The 26,231-nt window shown below is 51.2% G+C and overlaps 1 non-coding gene across 3 annotated transcripts; it reads left to right on the forward strand.

Annotated features, from left to right (window-relative positions):
- LOC103646248 (uncharacterized) lies at nt 1-26,000 on the forward strand. 3 transcript variants are annotated; one of them, XR_562085.2, is made up of 9 exons: nt 1-156; nt 245-364; nt 532-1,487; nt 1,655-2,281; nt 3,031-3,164; nt 3,249-3,305; nt 3,466-3,561; nt 24,959-25,076; nt 25,563-26,000. It is a non-coding gene; the product is annotated as an uncharacterized protein (transcript). The 3 variants fall into 3 exon arrangements; XR_562084.2 differs by having other exon boundaries at nt 532-2,281; XR_002267132.1 differs by lacking the exons at nt 3,031-3,164; nt 3,249-3,305 and having other exon boundaries at nt 532-2,281.
- Nucleotides 26,001-26,231: the final 231 nt, after the last annotated feature.

A 26,231-nucleotide genomic window follows, 5' to 3' on the forward strand; every position in this document is an offset into this window, starting at 1 on the left:
AATTATTTTAGGAGTGCTTTGCCATAGTTTAAAGCTTGGAAGGGAGCTTTCTATGATTTATTTTTCTGACTGTTTCGTCACATGTTCTTTCCCTAGATGAAAGTATTGATTTATTTTTGGTTCTGCAGGATCATTGCGTCTCTGCGAGCTAATCAGGTTGGGATACTTTGTTATGTTTGGACAGTTCTATGATTGGGAACTGTGCAGAATGTGACAGCATTTCTTATTTTAATGTGCATTGCAGTTCTGTGAGCGTCTCCCTAGCCCCAATGGCGAGTCAACTGTTGATTGCCATCAGATCTCAAAGATGCCAAATCTTGCATTCACCATAGCAAACAATACTTTCACCTTAACACCAGAGCAGGTAACTCCCTACTTACAGTTTCTTCAGTGTTTGAATTAGTAGTGAAACATTGTCTAGGGAACCATGATCTCATTTTCAAAGTTATAGTTCATTTATTGGATATTCTTTGGTGCAAACATATACTTCTTCTATTTCTCTTGAATCCACTGATTGCCTTTGTGCTGCAGTACATAGTGAAGTTGGAGCAAGCAGGACAAACTATCTGCATCAGTGGGTTTATGGCATTTGACGTAGCGCCTCCTCGTGGTCCTCTCTGCTACGCTGAACATATCTGTACTACTCTTAAGTGTGCAACGAGGGCGTCCACCGAGGGCATCACCGTGCCCCCGCTCGCCCCCTCCACGCCCGCGCCTGTCTGCGTCTGCCCCCTTCGTCTCCCCGCAACGGCCGCGTCCCCACCCCAGATTTCCGCGCTCGTGAGAGCCGCCCAGAGATTGCTCCCCTGGTCCCCCCTCTACCCCCGGCCCTACCCCCGTCCTCCCGACACGAACCCCACACACACATTTGCTTCGCCCACCCACATTTGTGACCCCCGCCCCGCAGCCCCTGCCCCAGCACAGGTCCGTGACCGCCGCCCCATCTTCCACCCCACACCCCTTCTTCGTATCTGCGTTCGCCATGCCCCGCGCCATCTAGCCACCTCCTCCCACCTCGCGCATGGCGCTCCCGGCGAATCAGCCCCCATCACCCCCCGCCATGCCCATGTATGCGCTCCCGACAACTTCATGCCCACCCAGGATCCTATGCCCAAGGGTGCCGCCAACCGATGACAGAGCATTCTTTGTCGACAGAAGCGCCACAAGGATGACGGCGGAGAGGGTGATCCTGCAGACCCGCGACGACGTCATCTATGGGGTCTTCACGGAGGGCGGCACCGCAATGATGGCGGCGAGGAGGCCGACCTCACCAAGCCCATCCAGTTCATCTCCACCAGCAAGTTCACCCTGCAGATTTCCATCTCCAACACGTCGGCGAAGAAGAAGCTCTACGGTCTGGAGGAGTAAACCCTGCTCGTTGTCTCGCGTCGGTTGCTTGGTGCGCGGTCGAGATCTGGGCAGAGATCTAGGGCGCCGGCCATGGCGAGCTTTGGACTCGCCTACCCCATGTCTACGACGACAACCACGTGCGTCCTGCCCAGTCCGATCTGCTCAGTTTCGCCATCCCGCTTGTTTCGTGTTTGTTTCTTTGGTGGAGTTTTGATCGAGTGTTTGCTTTTTCTTGCATGCAAAAGCATCGCCACAAGAGTTTGTTCTGGTGCTCACATTGGCAAGTGTGGAACTTTCACCACAGGTTAAACATGAAGATAGTGATCACCGTGCCCCCGCGAGATCCAGGCGGAGATCTAGGGCGTCGGCCATGGCGAGCTTTGGACTCGCCTACCCCATGTCTACGACGACAACCAGGTGCGTCCTGTCCGGTCCGATCTGCTCAGTTTCTCACATTGACACGAGGTCGGTAATACTGACTCTTCTTATTAGAGGGGAGGGTAGTGCATAGCTTGGGCTGCATCTTTAGAATGTTGCCTTCCCTAATAACATGGCTGATATTGATCTTTGGGAAGAGATCATTGTCTTCATGTTTAACCTGTGGTGAAAGTTCCACACTTGCCAATAAGAAGCATGTTTCTTTAGGTTAAAGTGAACTGAATACAAGGGATGAATGGAATGCTTGCAGAGTTGTATCATAAGTGGTCTCTCGGCGTGTCGATGTAATGCACATTATTAACTAATTTAATAATTTTATATGGAATAAAACTAGGTCCATGTAGTGTACAATGCATTCTCATAAATATCGCATATACTTGAATTGCATATTCCACACCTGAGACCCGCTGAGTCCAAGAGGTCCAAGTTGTCAAGGAATTGAAGAACTGAACTGTCCAAATGGTGTTCTGTCTAGTACTGCAGTTAAAAAGAGGTGATCATTTTTTCACATCTCATCCTTGTCTGTTAAAATGATTGATTGTGAAACTAAGACAAGGCTAAATATTTACCATTGCAATACATATCATAAATTGTTCGTATTAATTTTTTAATGATGTAAAAAAATCGTAATTTTTTTATAGCTTCTGTTCTTATTTTATTCTATATCAGTCTTGTAGCTTACAACCTAAGAAAATATAGGTAGGAAGCCAGGCGCTTTATATTGTGATGTTATTTGGGGATGTAGAACTGTGGAACTAAATCTTTATATAAAATGCTTTGACTTTTGGAATGTGATGCTATTTGGGGATGCAGAACTGTGGAACTAGATCTTTATATGAAATGCTTTGCCTTTTGTGACCGATCATTCCACTTATAGAGTACTTCAGATACATATTATATACTTATAATAATGCATAGGAATCTGAAATTTAGTTGGCGGATGAGCATTTTTAGCAGGGATTATAAGGTGTGTTTCTTAGGTTTTGATACTAAAGTAACATTTTTTTGTGGGAACGGTCCATTATACTGGCTTACTAGACCCTTTTGTGTTATTCGGACGTTGCACTTCTGCTAGAAACTAACCCACCCCTGCCTTAATACAGTGACATTTTACCACACATATTTTGTATATCAAAGTGATGTTTATGCTTTTTCAGAATTTTTTTTTGCCACGTGATCATACATTATAATCAGTTTCTCTTCGCCTTACAAGAGCCTCTACATAATCAACCAATCCTGCAGCTGTGAAACTGAAGAACTGTTAGCCATGTCACAAATCCAAAACTGTTAAACAACAGTTGTATGTGTTGGACAATCCATCCATCGATCAGGAAACCATACCAGGATCTATTGAACCAGCAGTTTTCGCGATTGAGGTTTGGCCACTAGATTTGATGTCGCATATTACCATAGGTGATTATGAAGATTGCCTATTTTCTAATGAGAGCCTCAACTTACAGGTGTCATATTCCAAAGAAGCTTTATTTGCACGAAACGAACAGACAGTTGCATAGATGGTATTACCTTTACAAATGCAAGGACATAGGAATATATGAGTTAAAATCCTTTGTGTTGTTCGCTTCGGATTAAAGCCAGTTGTTTGAGACAAAAACACTGTAGTAGAAGCCAGTACATATTAAAGTCAAGCGAATAGGTTGTAATCTTCTTTCTTTTTAGGAGCTTTTGATGGTAAGGACTGAGGAGGCAGCAGCCCACACCTATGATCTTGCAGCGCTCAAGTACAGGGAATCAGACTGCAAACTCAACTTCCCAGTAAGTTCAGAGAGTTCAGCATGCACTTGTCCTTGTTTCAGTACTGTGCTTTGCTGCTAATTCTATTCAATGTGTAGCTTATGATCTGTTTTATAAACAGATTTTAAGCGATTACCATGTTTATATCTTCACATTCTCATTGTTTTAATTTACAAATCATTAGGCAGGCAACATATATGTCCATTTTTCCCCAATCCTATTAATTTGGGGTTATAGAAATGCTCGTACATCATCCCTCTTTGTTAGGAGTAGCTAGGTAGTAATTTAAGTACATGGCCAGTTGAATAGTCGAACCTTGTAAATATGGCAGTGATATAGTGATACCTTGCCTGATTGTAGTACATGAGGTTTCTTGTGCAGCAGCTAGCCGCGAGTGACTGTGGGTGAAGCTCCTATGGACACCGATCCGCCATCACCGTGGCAAGGAAGGAGCCTGCCCGCCTGTCGGGTACCATAATTAGGGGTTCCCCCAACGCTCCTAATCACGGCTGGTTAACACCCTCAGACCAACTGACGGGTGCGGTTCAAGCCAAGACTTCGTCTACCCGAAGGACGCGAGCTTACCCGAGCCCAGCCTCGGGTTGGAACAGTGGTCCCAGACGAATTCACGTCTCGCCTGAGGGCCTCCTCAGGCGGCAGGCGCCCCCTCGGCTCTCCCGAGGCCCGGCTCGGGTAGGCTTCGTCGAGAAGCAACCTTGGTCATACCGCCTCACCAACCGACCGCTTCATAGGCGCATTAAATGCGGGGGATGTCTGACGCCGTATCCTGACACACGCGCCTCAGTCGGCCAGGCCGAAGTGACCCAGTCACTTCGCCCCTCCTCTTTACTGTCCGATATGACAGGAAAACAGCGCCGCCCGCTCCGCTCCGACTGCCGTGTCAGCCACCCCGGCAACGACTGACAACAGGTCACGATCAACCATCGAGCTCAAGCCTCGGGCGCAACAGGAAGCTCTGCCTCGCCCGACCTCACGCTCCGGCCTCGGGAGGAGGTCTCCGCCTCGCCCGACCTCACGCTCCAGCCTCGGGAGGAGGTCTCCGCCTCGTCCGACCCCCGGACTCGGCCTCGACCCCGGTCTCGGGAGGAATCGTGTCCTCGCACGACCCCGGCCTCGGCCACAAGAGAAGTCTCCGCCTCGACCGACCCTGGGCTCGGACTGACCGTGCTGATAGGGGATACATCATTCCCCTACTCCTAGCCTGCTTAGGCTACAAGGAACAAGACCGGCGTCCCATCTGGCTTACCCCGATGACGGGTAATGATGGTGCCCCGCGTGCGCCATGACGTCGGTGGCTCTCAGCCCCTTACGACAGCAAGGAGACGTCAGCAAGGTCCTCGCCGCGCTGCCAGCTGTGCTCCTACAGGACTCAGGCGCTCCTCCAGCGACCACGCCATCACATGTACAGTGCCCAAGCTCTCCCCCAACGGCCACGTTGGCATGTACACAGGGCTTAGGCACTCCACTGCCAGACACGTTAGCACATAGCTACACCCCTCGTTGTACACCTGGACTCTCTCCTTGCCTCTATAAAAGGGGAGTCCAGGGCCACCCTGAGGGAGGTTCGCGCGAGGGAAGCGGCGTACGAGCCCCCTCTCTCTCTCCCTCATGTGACGCGCTTGTAACCCCTACTGCGAGCGGCACCCCTGGTGCAGGATAATACAAGGCTTGTTCCACATCTTGTGTCCCATCCCGCGCCAACCCATCTGGGCAAGGGCACGCAGCGACAATTTACTCGTCGGTCCAGGGACCCCCCCGGGGTCGAAACACCGATAGTTGGCGCGCCAGGTAGGGGCTTGCTGCGTGTTAACGAACACCTTCCCGTTGAGATCCAGATGGGGAGTCTTCAGAAACCTCTCCAGCCCAGAACGGTGCTCCACTTCGGGAGTCTTGAGTTCATGTCCCTCGACGGTAGCTACGACATAGTACTCCTTCCCCCGCGGCGTGACGACAACGACGGTCTTCGACTCGCCCGGCGGCGGCGAGCTCTACGATAGCATCTCCCCGCGGCAGAAGAGGAGCACTCCGGTCGTCCCTGCCACCCTTCTCGTCGGAGGAGGCGGAGACGGGGCAACCATGGCCACGCAGGAGGCGGCACCTTGTCGGCTGTCGCACCAGAGCGAGTCGACAACGCCGGCACTCCCCCGCGGGACATGTCGGACATTGCCCTCGCACCTGAGGCGACGGTGGGTGTCACTTCCCCACAACGTGTCAGCCCCAAGCGGACTGATGACGCCAGCACCCTCGCGAAAGGCCTGCTGGGCGTTACCCTCGTACCTGAGTTGACGGTGTGCACCGCCCCCGACGCGACTTCACCACCGTCCAACGACCAAGAGGTACCGTCCGTTTTCCATCCCATACCTTTTCGGTTCAGCTTTGATCCACCTAGCGACCCCGCAATGGTGAGCGCCTTTGTAAAGGCGTATCCAAACCTTCTGGGGTACCACATGTGGTCGACCTGGGACCGACTGACAGCCGTCTCGACCTCCGGGCCGGTGGGTTCTGAGGAGGAGGACATCCCCGACTCCGGTTGGGATTTCTCTGCCCTCAGTGACCCCGGTGCCATGCGGAGCTTCATGTCCGCATGCGACCACTGCCTCTCCGGTTGTTCTGACGATGGCCATGACCTTGACGATGAAGGTTACGGCCCAAGTCGTGAATGCTTCCACATCGATTTGGGGGATCACGACGAAGGCAACCACCTCGGTATGCCAGAGGTTGACGATCCCCCTGGGCCCTCATCTCGTGTTGACATCATGCGGGAGCTAGCTGTCGTCCCAGTCCCTGCGGGGGGTCAGGACATACAGCTCGAGCAAATCCGTGAGATGTAGGCCTGAGTCGACGGGGAAGCAGACCGGCTTGTGTAGCTCCGACAGAACATCGAACAGGAGTGGGCAGGCCGATCACTCACCTGAGAAGCCTGTCACCGGGCCCAAGACATCCGGCACCACATCGTCGACAATGCTAGGGCAGCGCTGCCTCCGGCTGTCTGCGGGTCCGGCCAGGACCTAGCTGCAGCGGCGATGCTGCTTCGGGCCATGCCGGAGCCATCCACCACCGAGGGACGGCGCATCCAGGGCGAACTCAAGAATCTTCTAGAGGGCGCCGCGGTTCGACGAGCCGAAAGCTCCGCCTCCCGTAGGCGAGCTGACCCCTCGGAGCATCGTGCGGTGTCCTCCCACCGCATTCGGGAAGCCTCGGTCTGTCCAGAGCGTACACGGGACGAGGCGCCCATCGCCCGGGAACGCCTCGGCAACGAGCACCACCACCTCGACCATCAAGCCCGCCTCGACGAGAAGGTGCGCTGAGGCTACCATCCCAGGCACGAGGGACGCTGCAACAGCAAGGAGGACCGCAGTCCTTCACCCGAACCACCCGGCACACGAGTCTTCAGCCGGGCCATACGATGAGCACCGTTCCCTGCCCGTTTCCGAGCCCCGACTAGTATCACCAAGTACTCGGGGGAGACGAGGCCGGAGCTATGGCTCACGGACTACCGACTGGCCTGCCAGTTGGGAGGGGCGGATGATGACAACCTCATCATCCATAATCTACCCCTTTTCCTCTCCGACGCCGCCCGAGCCTGGCTAGAGCATCTGCCTCCTGCGCAGATCTCCGACTGGGACGATTTGGTCAAAGCTTTCGCCGGGGAACTTCCAAGGCACGTATGTGCGCCCTGGGAACTCGTGGGACCTCCGAAGCTGCCGCCAGCAGCTAGGGGAGTACCTCCGAGAGTACATCCGGCAGTTTTCGAAGCAGCGCACCGAGCTGCCCAACGTTACTGACTCGGATGTCATCGGGGCTTTCCTCGCCGGCACCACTTGCCGGGACCTGGTGAGCAAACTGGGGCGCAAGACCTCCACCTGCGCGAGCGAACTGATGGACGTCGCCACCAAGTTTGCCTCGGGTCAAGAGGCGGTCGAAGCCATCTCCCGGAAGGACAAGCAGCCTCAGGTCGAGCCGAAGACAGACGCCCTGAGGTGTCCGCCCAGTGGGGCACGAAGAAGAAGGCCAAAAACAAGTCGCGAGCGAAGCGCGACGCCGCAGACGTGAATCTCGTCGCTGCGGCCGAGCATAGGAACCCTCAGAAACCACCTGGAGGGGCTAGTGCGTTCAACAAGATGCTCAAAGAGTCGTGCCCCTATCACCAGGGGCCCGTCAAGCACACCCTCGAAGAATGTATCATGCTCCGACGCCACTTCCATAAGACCGGGCCCCCGGCGGAGGATAGCAAGGGCCATGACAACGACAAGAAGGAGGGCGGCAAGGAAGAGGGATTCCTGGAAGTCCATAACTGCTTCATGATCTACGGCGGGCAGGCGGCGAATGCCTTGGCTCGGCACCGCAAGCAGGAGCGTCGGGAAGTCTGCTTGGTGAAGGTGGCAGCGCCAGTCTACCTAGACTGGTCCGACAAGCCAATCACCTTCGACCAAGGCGACCACCCCGACTTCGTGCCGAGCCCGGGAAGGTACCCGCTCGTCGTCGATCCAATCATCGACAACGTTAGGCTCTCCAAGGTCCTCATGGACGGAGGCAGCAGCCTTAACATCATCTATGCCGAGACCCTGGAACTCTTAGGGGTTGATCGGTCCAAAGTCCGGGCCGGTGTGGCACCCTTCCACGGGATCGCGCCCGGGAAGCGAATCCAACCCCTCGGACGGATCGACTTACCCGTCTGCTTCAGAACTCCCTCAAACTTCCGAAAGGAAGTTCTCACGTTTGTGGTCGTCGGGTTCCGAGGAACCTACCATGCGGTGTTGGGAAGACCATGGTATGCCAAGTTTATGGCCGTCCCCAACTACACCTACCTCAAGCTCAAGATGTCGGGCCCGAATGGGATCATCACCGTCGGGTCCATGTACCACCACGCGTACGAATGCGACATGGAGTGCGTGGAGTACGCCGAGGCTCTCGCTGAGTCTGAGGCCCTCATCGCCGACCTTGAACGCCTCTCCAAGGAGGCACCCGACGCGAAACGGCACGCCGGCAACTTCGAACCAGTTGAGGCGGTCAAGTCCGTCTCTCTCAACCCCAGCAATGACGCCAGCAAGCAAGTTCGGATCGGCTTCGAGCTCGACCCCAAATAGGAAGCAGTGCTTGTCGACTTTCTCCATGCAAATGCCGAAGTCTTTGCGTGGAGTCCCTCGGACATGCCCGGCATACCGAGGGATGTCACCGAGCACTCACTGGACATCAGAGCTGGAGCCCGACCGATGAAGCAAACCCTGTGCCGTTTCGACGAGGAAAAGCGCAGGGCCATAGGCGAGGAGATCCACAAGCTACTCGCGGCAGGGTTCATCAAAGAGGTATTCCATCCTGAATGGTTAGCTAACCCTGTTCTTGTAAGGAAGAAGGATGGGAAATGGAGGATGTGCATAGACTACACTGGTCTAAACAAGGCATGTCCGAAAGTTCCCTACCCTCTCCCTCGCATCGATCAAATCGTGGACTCCACAGCTGAGTGTGAAACCCTGTCATTCCTCGATGCCTACTTTAGGCTATCACCAAATCAAGATGAAAGAGTCCGACCAGCTCGCGATTTCTTTCATCACACCTTTTGGCATATACTGTTACACCACAATGCCATTTGGGTTGAGGAATGCAGGCACCACTTACTAGAGGTGCATGAATCACGTGTTCGGAGAACACATCGGCAGAACGGTCAAGGCTTACATTGACGACATCGTTGTCAAGACGAAGAGAGCCTACGACCTCCTCTCCGACCTTGAAACGACATTCAAGTGTCTGAGAGCGAAAGGCGTGAAACTCAATCCTGAGAAGTGTGTCTTCGGAGTCCCCCGAGGCATGCTCCTTGGGTTCATCGTCTCCGAGCGGGGCATCGAGGCCAACCCGGAGAAAATCGCGGGCATCACCAGCATGGGACCGATCAAAGATTTGAAAGGAGTACAGAGGGTCATGGGATGCCTTGCGGCTCTAAGCCGCTTCATCTCACGCCTTGGCGAGAAAGGCTTGCCTCTGTACCGCCTCTTAAGGAAGGCCGAGTGCTTCACTTGGACCCCCGAGGCCAAGGAAGCTCTCGAAAACCTTAAGGCGCTCCTTACGAAAACACCCATCCTGGTGCCCCCCGCCGTAGGAGAAGCCCTCTTGATCTACGTAGCTACGACTACTCAGGTGGTCAGCGCCGCGATCGTAGTCGAGAGACGAGAAGAAGGGCATGCACTGCCCGTCCAGAGGCCGGTCTACTTCATTAGTGAAGTACTTTCCAAGACGAAAGCTCGCTACCCACAGATCCAGAAGCTGCTCTACGCGGTGATCCTGACGCGGCGAAAGTTGCGACACTACTTTGAGTCTCATCCAGTAAATGTGGTGTCATCCTTCCCCCTGGGGGAGATCATCCAGTGCCGCGAGGCCTCGGGTAGGATAGCAAAGTGGGCGGTGGAGCTTATGGGCGAAACGCTATCATTCGCTCCTCGGAAGGCCATAAAATCCCAGATCTTGGCAGACTTCCTGGCTGAGTGGACCGACACCCAGTTACCGACAACTCCGATCCAGCCCGAGCTCTGGACCATGTACTTCGATGGGTCACTCATGAAAACAGGAGCGGGCGCTGGCCTGCTCTTCGTTTCACCCCTCGGAAAGCATCTCCGCTATGTCATTCGCCTCCATTTTCCGGCGTCAAACAATGTGGCCGAGTACGAAGCACTGGTTAACAGGCTACGCATCGCCATCGAGCTAGGGGTCCGACACCTCGACTCTCGAGGCGACTCGCAGCTTGTCATTGACCAAGTCATGAAGAACTCCCACTATCGTGACCGAAGGATGGAAGCCTGCTGCGACAAAGTCCGGCGCCTGGAGAACAAGTTCTACGGGCTGGAGCTCAACCACATCGCCCGACGGTACAATGAGACTGCGGACGAGCTGGCGAAAATAGCCTCGGGGCGAACAACAGTTCCCCTCGACGTCTTCTCCAGAGATCTGCATCAACCATCCGTCAAGATCGACGACGCGCCCGAGCCTGAGGAAGCCTCGGCCCAGCCCGAGGTACCCTCGGCCGCACCCGAGGCGCCCTCGGCCATCGAGGAAGAGGCCTTGCCCGTCGAAGAGGAACAGAATGGGGACGCGCCAAATTCGAACTGGCAGGCCCCGTACCTGGAATATCTCCTCCGAGGAGAGCTTCCCATCGACAAGACCAAAGCTCGGCGGCTGGCTCGGCGCGCCAAGTTATTTGTCCTGCTGGGTGATGAAAAAGAGCTCTACCACCGCAGCCCCTCGGGCATCCTTCAACGATGCATATCCATCGCCCAAGGACAAGAGCTGTTGCAAGAAATACACTCGAGGGCTTGTGGCCATCATGCAGCGCCTCGAGCCCTCGTGGGAAATGCCTTTCGACAAGGTTTCTACTGGCCAACTGCGGTGGCCGACGCCACTAGGATTGTGCGCTCCTGCCGGGGGTGTCAATTCTACGCAAAGCAGATGCATCTGCCCGCTCAGGCCTTGTAGACAATACCCATCACCTGGCCATTTGTTGTGTGGGGTCTGGACCTCGTCGGACCCTTGCAGAAGGCACCCGGGGGCTTCACGCACCTGCTGGTCGCTATCGACAAATTCTCAAAGTGGATCGAGGTCCGACCCCTAAACAGCATCAGGTCCGAGCAGGCGGTGGCATTCTTCACCAACATTATTCATCGGTTCTGGGTCCCAAACTCAATCATCACCGACAATGGCACACAGTTCATCGAAAAAAGTTCCTGGACTTCTGCGACGACCACCACATCCATGTGTACTGGGCCACCGTAGCTCATCCCATGACGAATGGGCAGGTGGAGCGAGCCAACGGTATGATTCTACAGGGGCTCAAACCAAGGATCTACAACGACCTCAACAAGTTCGGCAAGCGGTGGATGAAAGAGCTACCCTCGGTAGTCTGGAGCCTAAGGACGACGCCGAGCCGTGCCACAGGTTTTACGCCGTTCTTTCTAGTCTATGGGGCCAAGGCCGTCCTCCCCACGGACTTAGAATATGGCTCCCCGAGGACCAAGGCGTACGACGACCAAAGCAACCAGACCAGCCGAGAAGACGCGCTGGACCAACTCGAGGAGGCTCGGGACGTCGCCTTACAACATTCGGCACGATACCAGCAGTCGCTGCGGCGCTACCACGCCCGAAGCGTTCGGGCCCGAGGCTTCCAAGTGGGAGACTTGGTGCTTCGCCTGCGACAGGACGCCCGAGGGCGCCATAAGCTCACTCCTCCCTAGGAAGACCCTTCATCATCGCCAAGATCTTGAAGCCCGGAACATACAAGCTGGCCAACGACCAAGGCGAGGTCTACAGCAACGCTTGGAACATCCAACAGCTACGTCGTTTCTACCCTTAAGATGTTTTAAGTCGTTCACGTACCTCGTTTACGTACGTAAAGTCTAACCGTCAAGGAAGGGTCGTCCTTGCCTCAGCAAAGCCCGACCCTCCCTCGGGGGCTAGAAGGGGGGAACCCCCTCTGCGTCAAAATTTTCCTCGGAAAAATTTTCTACCAAAACAACCTTTGTGCTTTCGACTTCCGTATTGATAGCGGGATCCTGAGAACGACAAGAGTACACGTAAGCGGCAAGGCCGACCGAGCCGAGGAACTCCTACGCCTCCGGGATATGGATACCTCACTCATCACCTTCCGCGAGAAGTAACTCATGCTCGGATAAGCGATCCTGCTACCAAACAAGTCCTAACGCTCGGGTAGAAAATGACTTTCGCGCCTTCTCGACTGTCCCAATAATGGAATCCTTCGACTGAATGAGAGCGCACGTAAGCGGCAAGGCCGACCGAGCCGAGGGACTCCTACGCCTCCGGGATACGGATACCTCACTCATCACCTTCCACGAAAAGTAACTCTTGTTCAGATAAACGATTCTGCTATTGACAGACAAGTCGTGATACTCGAAACAAGAGGAGAGAAGACGCAGCTTTTTAAACACGACGATAAAGTGTTTAGGCCTCGGCGGCTGGACAAAAACATGCGCATGCTACAGACAAACTGTTCCTGCGGGTTCAGGCATCGGCAGGGGGAGCAGCAGCACCCTCGGCGTTGATTCCACCCTCGGCGGAACCAGGCCCGGCCTCGGACGGCGACCCAGGCAAAAGGACCTCCACCTAAGGAAGGACGCCAGCACTGCGCCAGCAGATGTTTTGGCCAAGCTCCAGCAGCTGTTGCCACACCTTCTTCAGCCTAGGAAGCCGCCATCTCCCGGGCCAACGAAGTCTCCTTCCGAGCCGACTCTGCGTCTGTCCGCGCTAACACCGCTGCCTCTGGCTTCGGCTCATCACAGAGCAGCCGAGGGTTCCGAAAACTGAGCAAGGGAAGCCTAGAGCGGCAAGGCCGACAGAGCCGAGGGACTCCTACGCCTCCGGGATACGGACACCTCACTCGTCACCTTCCGCGAAAGGCAACCAATGCTCGGTTAAGTGGTTCGGCTAGCCAACAGACAAGTCCCAGCGCTCGGAATGAGGAAGACACACAGCTTCAGTCTCGAATACCCAAATGTTCAGGCCTCGACAGCCACCATGAACATACACTGGCGCTCAAGGTGCCATTACAAACGGGACTCCGGTTCCGTTCCCGCGGGTATGAACAACCTCCATACCAGGGGGCCAGCGGGATGACGAACTCCAAGCGGCTCACCGGCAACCGCTCTAACAGCAGCTCACTGGAAACACCATGTTCGGTGCCCTCCGAGGGCAACATGGCGCTTTCCCCCCCCCCCCCCTCCTCCTTGCGAAAAGGCGACGCAGGGGCGTATAATAAAAGTCGGGAAAGTCCTTGATCGTCCTCTCGCTCCGTGCAGAGGCTCAGGGGCTGCTCTCGCACCCGGCTACGGCCAAAACTGTTGACAGCATCAACAAACCAGCCTGACAACTTGGAACCCGGCCGCTAGAGGGAACGACCAGACCGGCCGAAGCACCACAAAAAACATTCAGACCTCAGAGGAGTCAAACCACTCCTCCGAGGCCTCGGGGGCTACACCCGGCGGGTGCGCTCGCACGCACCCACCAGAACAAGGCAAAAAACCGAGAAAGGTTGGTCCCCTCACCGAAAACGTGGCAAAAGCCTCCAAGCGAGTACCATCACTCCCTTCGAGGCTCGGGGGCTAATGTCGGGTACCATAATTAGGGGGTACTCCCAACGCTCCTAATCACGGCTGGTTAACACCCTCAGACCAACTGACGGGTGCGGTTCAAGCCAAGACTTCGTCTACCCGAAGGACGCGAGCTTACCTGAGCCCAGCCTCGGGTTGGAACAGTGGTCCCAGACAAATTCACGCCTCGCCTGAGGGCCTCCTCAGGCGGCAGGCGCCCCCTCGGCTTTCCCGAGGCCCAGCTCGGGCAGGCTTCGTCGAGAAGCAACCTTAGTCATACCGCCTCACCAACCGACCGCTTCATAGGCGCATTAAATGCGGGGGATGTCTGACGCCGTATCCTGACACACGCGCCTCAATCGGCCAAGCCGAAGTGACCGCAGTCACTTCGCCCCTCCTCTTTACTATCCGATATGACAAGAAAACAGTGTCGCCCGCTCTGCTCCGACTGCCGTGTCAGCCACCCCGGCAACGACTGACAACAGGTCACGATCAACCACCGAGCTCAAGCCTCGGGCGCAACAGGAAGCTCTGCCTCGCCCGACCTCACGCTCCAACCTCGAGAGGAGGTCTCCGCCTCGCCCGACCTCACGCTCCGGCCTCGAGAGGAGGTCTCCGCCTCGCCCGACCCCCGGACTCGGCCTCGACCCCGGTCTCAGGAGGAATCGTGTCCTCGCCCGACCCCGGCCTCGGCCACAAGAGAAGTCTCCGCCTCGACCGACCCTGGGCTCGGACTGACCATGCTGATAGGGGATACATCATTCCCCTACTCCTAGCCTGCTCAGGCTACAAGGAACAAGACCGGCGTCCCATCTGGCTTACCCCGGCGATGGGTAATGATGGTGCCCCGCGTGCGCCATGACGCCGGTGGCTCTCAGCCCCTTACGACAGCAAGGAGACGTCAGCAGGGTCCTCGCCGCGCTGCCAGCTGAGAGCACCTAGAGGGGGGGTGAATAGGTGATCCTGTAAACTTCAGAACTTAAGCCACAAAACCTTGATTAAGTGTTAGCACAGTTAATGCCAAGTGGCTAGAGAGAAGTTCTTGCACAATATGATAATCACAAGGAGTTCAACACAGAGAAGACACAGTGATTTATCCCGTGGTTCGGCCAAGTACAAAACTTGCCTACTCCACGTTGTGGCGTCCCAACGGACGAGAGTTGCACTCAACTCCTCTCAAGTGATCCAATGATCAACTTGAATACCACAGTGTTATGCTTTTCTTTCAATATCCCGTTTGCGAGGAATCTCCACAACTTGGAGTCTCTCGCCCTTACACTTGAGATTCACAAAGAAATACGGAGTAAGGGAGGGAAGCAACACACACAAATCCACAGCAAAACGCGCACACACACAGCCAAGAGTCGAGCTCAAAAGACTATCTCAAGGTTCTCACAAGAACGGAGCTCGAATCACTTAGAATGACAATCGGATGCGCAAAGACTGAGTGTGGATGATCAGGAATGCTCTAAGGTTGCTTGGTGTACTCCTCCATGCGCTTAGGGGTCCCTTTTATAGCCCCAAGGCAGCTAGGAGCCGTTGAGAACAAATCTGGAAGGCCATCTTTGCCTTCTGTCGTCGGGCGCACCGGACAGTCCGGTGCACACCGGACACTGTCCGGTGCCCGATTTCCTTCCATAAACAGCGCAGCCGACCGTTGCCGACCGTTGTAGATCTGGCACACCGGACAGTCCGGTGCACACCGGACAGTCCGGTGCACACCGGACAGTCCGGTGCCTCCTTCCGACCGTTGACCAGACCACGTGTCGCGCGCAGAATCCGCGGCCGACCGTTGGCCCTGGCCGACCGTTGGCTCACCGGACAGTCCGGTGCACACCGGACAGTCCGGTGCATTTTAGCCGTACGCCGTCGGCAAATTCCCGAGAGCGGCTTCTTCGGCCGAGGCAGCCTGGCGCACCGGACACTGTCCGGTGCACCACCGGACACTGTCCGGTGGACCACCGGACAGTCCGGTGCCCCAGACCGAAGCAGCCTTCTGGCTGTACACAGCCAACTTCTTTCTTTTCTTCTTCTTCCTGTTTCTAACACTTAGACAAGTATATTAGTACACAAAACCATTGTACTAAGACTTAGAAACATACCTTTGCTCTTGATTTGCACTTGGTTCATCCATGGGCATTGATTCACGTTTAAGCACTTGTGTTGACACTCAATCACCAAAATACTTAGAAATGGCCCAAGGGCACATTTCCCTTTCAATCTCCCCCTTTTTGGTGATTTATGCCAACACACCATAAAGCAACTAGAACAAGTGCAAAATCACTTCAAATAAAAATAAATTTGAGCTTTATTCGATTTTGGCATATATGGATCATCCTTTGCCACCACTTGGTTTGTTTTTGCAAATCAAACTCAAATCTCTATCTCTAAGTCAAACACACATGTTGAAGCATAAAGAGAGTCATTCCAAAAGAGATTGATCAAAGATTTCAAAAACTCCCCCTATTTCCCATAATTAACACTTCTCCCCACAAGAAGCCAACTTTGACAAGAGAGACAACAAAAGAGTTTAACAAAACAAAAACTCTACTATTTTCAAAATTTCTCAATTTCTCAAGTGGTAGCTGATCCATTTATCACTTTGGCCTTTATTTTCTCCCCCTTTGGCATCAAGCACCAAAACGGGATCAATCTTGGCCCTTTAACCCCATTGCCTCACCAAAATCTTCAATTAAGAGCAAATAGGCAATAAGAGTTTAAAGATGAACTTGGAATAAGTTACCCTCTCATCGGAGTGCAGTGGAAGTCTTTCATGGTCCAAGTCCACCTTTTCCCTTTCAACCCTCCTTCGAGACTAAATCATCAAACTCAAGCACATGGTTAGTCTCAAAAGGGTCAAGTTGTAACACATCTCCCCCCAAACATGTGCATCACTTTGCAACGGACTTGTGAGGTCCAGGGAGTGTTTGTACAACTTGAGCACCATAATAAGCAACAAAATGCAAAAAGGAACATGATCAAAAGCATAAATACATGTATGCTACAATTCAATCCAGGTTCCGCGAATCTAGGACATTTAGCTCACTACGCAACCTGCAAAAGGTCTTCTCATCTAGAGGCTTAGTGAAGATATCGGCTAGCTGGTTCTCGGTGCTAACATGAAACACTTCGATATCTCCCTTTTGCTGGTGGTCTCTCAAAAAGTGATGCCGGATGTCTATGTGCTTTGTGCGGCTGTGCTCAACAGGATTCTCCGCCATGCGGATAGCACTCTCATTGTCACATAGGAGTGGGACTTTGCTCAGATTGTAGCCAAAGTCCCGGAGGGTTTGCCTCATCCAAAGTAGTTGCGCGCAACACTGACCTGCGGCAACGTACTCGGCCTCAGTGGTGGATAGGGCAACGGAGGTTTGTTTCTTAGAGTTCCATGACACCAGGGACCTTCCTAAGAATTGGCACGTCCCCGATGTACTCTTCCTATCGACCTTACATCCAGCATAGTCGGAGTCTGAGTATCCAACTAAGTCAAAGGTAGACCCCTTTGGATACCAGAGCCCGAAGCAAGGCGTAGCAACCAAATATCTAAGAATTCGCTTCACCGCCACTAAGTGACATGCCTTAGGATCGGATTGAAATCTAGCACACATGCATACACTAAGCATAATATCCGGTCTACTAGCACATAAGTAAAGCAAAGAACCTATCATTGACCGGTATGCTTTTTGATCAACGGACTTACCTCCTTTGTTGAGGTCGGTGTGTCCGTCGGTCCCCATCGGTGTCTTTGCGGGCTTGGCGTCCTTCATCCCAAACCGCTTTAGCAGATCTTGCGTGTACTTTGTTTGGGAGATGAAGGTGCCGTCCTTGAGTTGCTTCACTTGGAACCCAAGGAAGTAGTTCAACTCGCCCATCATCGACATCTCGAACTTCTGCGTCATCACCCTGCTAAACTCTTCACAAGACTTTTGGTTAGTAGAACCAAATATTATGTCATCGACATAAATTTGGCACACAAACAAATCACCATCACATGTCTTTGTAAAAAGAGTTGGATCGGCTTTCCCAACCTTGAAAGCATTAGCAATTAAAAAGTCTCTAAGGCATTCATACCATGCTCTTGGGGCTTGCTTAAGTCCATAGAGCGCCTTAGAGAGCTTACACACGTGGTCGGGGTACCGTTCATCCTCGAAGCCAGGGGGTTGCTCCACGTACACCTCCTCCTTGATTGGCCCATTGAGGAAAGCGCTCTTCACATCCATTTGGTACAACCTGAAAGAATGGTGAGCGGCATATGCTAGCAAGATTCGAATATACTCTAGCCTAGCCACAGGAGCAAAAGTCTCCTCGAAATCCAAACCTGCGACTTGGGCATAACCTTTTGCCACAAGTCGAGCCTTGTTTCTCGTCACCACCCCGTGCTCGTCCTGTTTGTTGCGGAACACCCACTTGGTTCCCACAATATTTTGCTTCGGACGAGGCACCAGCGTCCAAACTTCATTTCTCTTGAAGTTGTTGAGCTCCTCCTGCATGGCCAGCACCCAGTCCGGATCTAGCAAGGCCTCCTCTACCCTGAAAGGCTCAATAGAAGAGACAAAAGAGTAATGCTCACAAAAATTAACTAATCGAGAACGAGTAGTTACTCCCTTGCTAATGTCACCCAGAATTTGGTCGACGGGATGATCCCTTTGAATCATCGCTCGAACTTGGGTTGGAGGTGCCGGTTGCGCATCTTCTTCCATCACATGATCATCTTGTGCTCCCCCTTGATCACATGCCTCTTGTTGATGAACCTGTTCATCGTCTTGAGTTGGGGGTTGCACCATGGTTGAGGAAGAAGGTTGATCTTGCACCAAGTGTTCCTGTGGTCGCACATCACCAATCGCCATTGTTCGCATAGCGGCCGTTGGAACATCTTCTTCATCTACATCATCAAGATCAACAACTTGCTCTCTTGGAGAGCCGTTAGTCTCATCAAATACAACGTCGCTAGAGACTTCAACCAAACCCGATGATTTGTTGAAGACTCTATACGCCTTTGTATTTGAGTCATAACCTAACAAAAACCCTTCTACAGCTTTGGGAGCAAACTTAGAATTTCTACCCTTCTTTACTAGAATGTAGCACTTGCTCCCAAATACACGAAAGTAAGATACGTTGGGTTTGTTACCGGTTAGTAGCTCATATGAAGTCTTCTTGAGGAGGCGATGAAGGTAGACCCTGTTGATGGCGTGGCAAGCTGTGTTCACGGCTTCCGACCAGAAACACTCGGGGGTCTTGAATTCTCCAAGTATCGTCCTCGCCATATCGATTAGCGTCCTGTTCTTCCTCTCTACCACGCCGTTTTGCTGTGGTGTGTAGGGAGCGGAGAACTCATGCTTGATCCCTTCCTCCTCAAGGAACTCCTCCACTTGAAGGTTCTTGAACTCGGACCCGTTGTCGCTCCTTATCTTCTTCACTTTGAGCTCAAACTTATTTTGAGCTCTCCTGAGGAAGCACTTGAGGGTCCTTTGGGTTTCAGACTTATCCTGCAAAAAGAAAACCCAAGTGAAGCGGGAAAAGTCATCAACAATAACTAGACCATACTTACTCCCTCCTATGCTCAGATAGGCGACGGGTCCGAAGAGGTCCATATGCAGCAGCTCCAGGGGTCTTGAAGTGGTCATCACATTCTTGCTGTGATGTGCTCCTCCCACTTGTTTACCTGCTTGACAAGCTGCACAAGGTCTATCTTTTTCGAAATGCACGTTAGTCAAACCTATCACGTGTTCTCCCTTTAGAAGCTTGTGAAGGTTCTTCATCCCCACATGTGCCAAGCGGCGATGCCACAGCCAGCCCATGCTAGTCTTAGCTATTAAGCATGCATCTAGACCGGCCTCTTCTTTTGCAAAATCAACTAAATAAAGTTTGCCGTCTAATACACCCTTAAAAGCTAGTGAACCATCACTTCTTCTAAAGACAGACACATCTACATTTGTAAATAGACAGTTATACCCCATGTTGCATAATTGACTAACAGATAGCAAATTATATCCCAAGGACTCAACTAAAAACACATTAGAAATTGAGTGCTCATTAGAAATTGCAATTTTACCTAACCCTTTTACCTTGCCTTGATTCCCATCACCGAATATGATTGAATCTTGGGAATCCTTATTCTTGACGTAGGAGGTGAACATCTTCTTCTCCCCCGTCATATGGTTTGTGCATCCGCTGTCGATAATCCAGCTTGAACCCCCGGATGCATAAACCTGCAAGGCAAATTTAGGCTTGGGACTTAGGTACCCAACTCTTGTTGGGTCCTATAAGGTTAGTCACAATTTCCTTAGGGACCCAAATGCAAGTTTTGTCTCCCTTGCATTTTGCCCCTAACTTCCTAGCAACTATCTTCCTATCCTTTCTACAAATAGCAAAGGAAGCATTTAAAGCACAATAAATTGTAGAAGGTTCATTTACTACTTTCCTAGGAGCATGAATAGTATTCTTTCTAGGCACATGATGAATAACATTTCTCCTAGTCATATCTCTACCATGCATATAGGAAGAACTAGAAGCAGTCATGGCATAAGAATCATAAGCATGTGAATCAAAAGCATCATAATTTCTAAACACATTTCTAGAATTTTTCCTATCATGATACAAAAAGGCATGGTTCTTTTTAGCACTAGTAGCCATAGGGGCCTTCCCTTTCTCCTTAATGGGAATGGGAGCCTTATGGCTTGTTAAGTTCTTGGCTTCCCTTTTGAAGCCAAGTCCATCCTTAATTGAGGGGTGTCTACCAATCGTGTAGGCATCCCTTGCAAATTTTAGCTTATCAAATTCGCTTTTGCTAGCCTTAAGTTGAGCATTAAGACTAGCTAATTCATCATTCAATTTTGAAATAGAAGCTAAGTGTTCGCTACAAGCATTAATATCAATATCCTTACACCTAGTACAAATTTCAACATATTCAACACAAGAGTTGGATTTATTTGCTTCTACTAGTTTAGCATTTAAATCATCGTTTATGCTCTTTAAGTTAGAAATAGAGTCATGGCATGTTGACACTTCACAAGCAAGCATTTCATTCCTTTTAATTTCTAATGCAAGGGATTTTTGAGCCTCTACAAACTTATCATGTTCTTCATACAACAAATCCTCTTGCTTTTCTAAAAGTATATTCTTTTCATTCCAGGCATCAATTAATTCATTAATTTTGTCTATCTTAGATCTATCTAAGCCCTTGAACAAACATGAATAATCTACTTCATCCACATCACTAGATTCGTCCTCACTTGAAGAAGCATAGGTAGAGTTGCGAGTACATACCTTCTTCTCCCTTGCCATAAGGCATGTGTGACGCTCGTTGGGGAAGAGGGTTGATTTGTTGAAGGCGGTGGCGGCGAGTCCTTCATTGTCGGAGTCGGAAGAGGAGCAATTCGAGTCCCACTCCTTGCCTAGATGTGCCTCGCCCTTTACCTTCTTGTAATGCTTCTTCTTTTCCCTCTTGTTCCCCTGTTCCTGGTCACTATCGTTATCGGGGCAGTTAGCGATAAAATGACCAATCTTACCGCACTTGAAGCATGAGCGCTTCCCCTTTGTCTTGGTCTTGCTTGGCTGCCCCTTGTGACCTCTTAGCATCGTCTTGAAGCGTTTGATGATGAGAGCCATCTCTTCATCATTAAGTCCGGCCGCCTCAATTTGTGCCACCTTGCTAGGTAGCGCCTCCTTGCTTCTTGTTGCTTTGAGAGCAAGAGGTTGCGGCTCGTTGATTGGTCCATTCAAGGCGTCGTCCACGTACCTTGCTTCCTTAATCATCATTCGCCCGCTGACGAATTTTCCTAGGACTTCTTCGGGTGACATTTTGGTGTACCTGGGATTCTCACGAATATTATTCACCAAATGAGGATCAAGAATGGTAAAGGACCTTAGTAATAGTCGGACGACGTCATGGTCCGTCCATCGCGTGCTTCCATAACTCCTTATTTTGTTGATAAGGGTCTTGAGCCGGTTGTATGTTTGGGTTGGCTCCTCGCCCCTTATCATTGCAAACCTTCCAAGCTCGCCCTCCACCAATTCCATTTTAGTGAGCATGGTGATGTCATTCCCCTCGTGAGAAATCTTGAGGGTGTCCCATATTTGCTTGGCATTGTCCAAGCCGCTCACCTTATTGTACTCGTCCCTGCACAAAGAGGCTAGCAACACAGTAGTAGCTTGTGCATTTTTGTGAATTTGTTCATTAATAAACATAGGGCTATCCGAGCTATCAAATTTCATTCCATTCTCTACGATCTCCCATATGCTTGGATGGAGAGAGAATAAATGACTACGCATTTTGTGACTCCAAAATCCGTAGTCCTCCCCATCAAAGTGTGGAGGTTTGCCAAGAGGAATGGAAAGCAAATGCGAATTCGAACTATGTGGAATACGAGAATAATCAAATGAAAAGTTCAAATTGACCGTCTTCCTGTAGTCGTTGTCGTCGTCCTTTTGGGAAGAAGAGGATTCGTCGCTGTCGTAGTAGACGATCTCCTTGATGCGCCTTGTCTTCTTCTTCTTCCCATCTTTACGTATGTGGCCCGAGCCAGAGTCGTTGGATTTATCATCTTTTGGCTCGTTGACGAAGGACTCCTTTTCCTTGTCGTTGATCACGATTCCCTTCCCCTTAGGATCCATCTCTTCGGGTGGTTAGTCCCTTTCTTGAAGAGAACGGCTCTGATACCAATTGAGAGCACCTAGAGGGGGGGTGAATAGGTGATCCTGTAAACTTCAGAACTTAAGCCACAAAACCTTGATTAAGTGTTAGCACAGTTAATGCCAAGTGGCTAGAGAGAAGTTCTTGCACAATATGATAATCACAAGGAGTTCAACACAGAGAAGACACAGTGATTTATCCCGTGGTTCGGCCAAGTACAAAACTTGCCTACTCCACGTTGTGGCGTCCCAACGGACGAGAGTTGCACTCAACTCCTCTCAAGTGATCCAATGATCAACTTGAATACCACAGTGTTATGCTTTTCTTTCAATATCCCGTTTGCGAGGAATCTCCACAACTTGGAGTCTCTCGCCCTTACACTTGAGATTCACAAAGAAATACGGAGTAAGGGAGGGAAGCAACACACACAAATCCACAGCAAAACACGCACACACACAGCCAAGAGTCGAGCTCAAAAGACTATCTCAAGGTTCTCACAAGAACGGAGCTCGAATCACTTAGAATGACAATCGGATGCGCAAAGACTGAGTGTGGATGATCAGGAATGCTCTAAGGTTGCTTGGTGTACTCCTCCATGCGCTTAGGGGTCCCTTTTATAGCCCCAAGGCAGCTAGGAGCCGTTGAGAACAAATCTGGAAGGCCATCTTTGCCTTCTGTCGTCGGGCGCACCGGACAGTCCGGTGCACACCGGACACTGTCCGGTGCCCGATTTCCTTCCATAAACAGCGCAGCCGACCGTTGCCGACCGTTGTAGATCTGGCGCACCGGACAGTCCGGTGCACACCGGACAGTCCGGTGCACACCGGACAGTCCGGTGCCTCCTTCCGACCGTTGACCAGACCACGTGTCGCGCGCAGAATCCGCGGCCGACCGTTGGCCCTGGCCGACCGTTGGCTCACCGGACAGTCCGGTGCACACCGGACAGTCCGGTGCATTTTAGCCGTACGCCGTCGGCAAATTCCCGAGAGCGGCTTCTTCGGCCGAGGCAGCCTGGCGCACCGGACACTGTCCGGTGCACCACCGGACACTGTCCGGTGGACCACCGGACAGTCCGGTGCCCCAGACCGAAGCAGCCTTCTGGCTGTACACGGCCAACTTCTTTCTTTTCTTCTTCTTCCTGTTTCTAACACTTAGACAAGTATATTAGTACACAAAACCATTGTACTAAGACTTAGAAACATACCTTTGCTCTTGATTTGCACTTGGTTCATCCATGGGCATTGATTCACGTTTAAGCACTTGTGTTGACACTCAATCACCAAAATACTTAGAAATGGCCCAAGGGCACATTTCCCTTTCACCAGCTGTGCTCCTACAGGACTCAGGTGCTCCTCTAACGGCCATGCCATCACATGTATAGCGCCCAAGCTCTCCCCCAACGGCCACGTTGGCATGTACACAGGGCTTAGGCACTCCACTGCCAGACACGTTAGCACATAGCTACGCCCCCCGTTGTACACCTGGACTCTCTCCTTGCCTCTATAAAAGGGGAGTCCAGGGCCACCCTGAGGGAGGTTTGCGCGAGGGAAGCGGCGTACGAGCCCCCTCTCTCTCTCTCCCTCATGCGACGCGCTTGTAACCCCTACTGCGAGCGGCACCCCTGGTGCAGGATAATACAAGGCTTGTTCCACATCTTGTGTTCCATCCCGCGCCAACCCATCTGGGCAGGGACACGCAGCGACAATTTACTCGTTGGTCCAGGGACCCCCCGGGGTCGAAACACCGACACCGCCCCTTCGATGCGCCCGCTCCGCTCGACGCATGTTGCTAGATCTGCAGCGACGGTGACCGGTGGATGCCACGATAGTGGATGCAATGCCACGAGTGATGGTGGGTGCCGCTCCACTCTGCGCTCCCGCGGTTCGAATCCTAGCCACAGCTCACGCTCCTCCCCCTCCTAGCCTGGTGACGCTGACAGCTTAAGCGGGCGGTGGACGACCACGCCCCCTGCTCTTGCTCTCGAGGTACCTACCACTACCGGCTGTGTTGGGGTTCCCCTTCCTGCCTCCTCTACTTTGCGTGCGTTCGATTCTCAGCCCGGCCGATCCACCGCTGTACTTGACTCAGCATGCTGTGCATAGAAGGAGCTTCAAAGACGTTTACTTGGTTTATGAGCTCATGGGCACTGATCTGTAGCAAATAATTAAGTCATCTCAACCACTATCTATTGATCATTGCCTATATTTTCTTTTCTAGGTAAGTTTCGCAAGGATACTGTTTTCAAATAGCTACGTCCTTTGCCCTTGTTTCTTTATTGATATAGTATGTTCAGTTATGTGCTCCAAAATCGGCAAAATTCAGCCCAATAACTGCATGTATCAGAATGGGGATAAACAAAGGACTTGTTTTTATGGACTTATTGAAGTTCAATGGGAATGAAGCTAAAGACAATGTACCCAAAGACATATAGAAGATTCTTAAACGTGTTAGGGTCTGAAGATGAATTGTGATGTTATTCTGAACACATGGTTGTGTATTCAAGATAGCTATTCTGTGAGATTTCTTTCTAGAGTGAAACTTAAACTACGAAAATAAATATCATCATTTGGTTGTTTTCATATGCATCCCTAAAATGTTGTTGTAGCTCTCAATACTTTGTGGGTTTAAACATTCTTATTTTCTTCATTTGTGATACATCTAAATTTGATTTTCTTTGTAGGTATGGTTAGAGTGATGGTTACCTAGCTTAGAAGAAGGACATTGACACAACAAGGATAGTTATCTTGGGAAGATGTGCTGTTGGACAAGTGTGATCTGTGTTTTTTATCTGTGCTGCAGTAAGAGTATTCAGAACTGTCATGTGTCATTGGTTTGCTCTATTGGTCTAAAAAACCACCAAATCATCATAGCTATTCCAAAGCCTAAAAGAATAGCTATGATGATTTGGTGGTTTTTTTAGACTGAGATTTTCAACTGTTGTTGACATGAGTGCCTTAATACCTATCAAAGTCTCTGTGCTTTTGCTATAAATAGATGTTGCAAATATGTTGTTTGATCATGCTATTGGATGTTGCTTCCACCAAATACTCTCTTTGCAAAACATTGCTTTAGCCTAACTAAGGGTGTCTTTCATCCTATAATAAAAACAAAAAGGGTGTATTTGTCATGAAAACATGCTTTAATGAACTATGTAGCTTTCATTCAAATAGCTTAGTTGTCTTCCTTTTTGTAGAAGCATATTTTCCTAGCAAAAAAGATCTACCATGTTTACCCACACTTATGCTATTTCTCTTGTACTCCTAATCTCTATGGTATTTCTGCAGCCGTGGACTACAATGTGGATGAATGCAGACTATACCACTCTCGTTGATTCTATCGCCACCTCGGAGCAAACAGGTGGTGAAACCGAGACCACCTTGGAGAAAATAGGTGGTGAAATTGCAGACACCTTGGAGCAAACAGGTGGAAAAACTGAAGAACTAGCCTTCGATCCAAAGCATCATCTTCGCGCAATGGCGTTGCGCGCCGCAGAGTTCTCCTTCGAGCCGGGACTCTCCCGTGCCGCCAAACCTCGATGGGGATGTCGTGCCCATGGCGGTGGGATGACCGCTTCCTTCGTGAGTGGTGAGTCAGTAGCAGTACTATGTATTTTATCAATATATTGTGCCAGTGCTGTATTGACTAACAAATAACAAACAATGAAGATATAGAGCTGTATTGTAAGAAATTACAGATTTTATAAAATGTTCACAAAATTAGAATGGGATTGGGTTGCAAGCCCATATAGTGTAATTAGTTTGCAAGTCGATAGAGTGTAATTACTAATTAGTGATTGGGTTGCGAATACAGTCACTACTAGAAATTTGTAACTATCAAGATGGGAACCCTTAACTGGCATTGGAGAAACAACTACAGTCAAGCTCGAGGTGTTTCTGTTTTGGGCTACTGAACATAGAAAATGATAATATGTAGAATTCACACAATGATAGTAG

The sequence above is a fragment of the Zea mays genome, chromosome 2, assembly GCF_902167145.1.
Source record: "Zea mays cultivar B73 chromosome 2, Zm-B73-REFERENCE-NAM-5.0, whole genome shotgun sequence".
Taxonomy (NCBI): Eukaryota; Viridiplantae; Streptophyta; class Magnoliopsida; order Poales; family Poaceae; genus Zea; species Zea mays.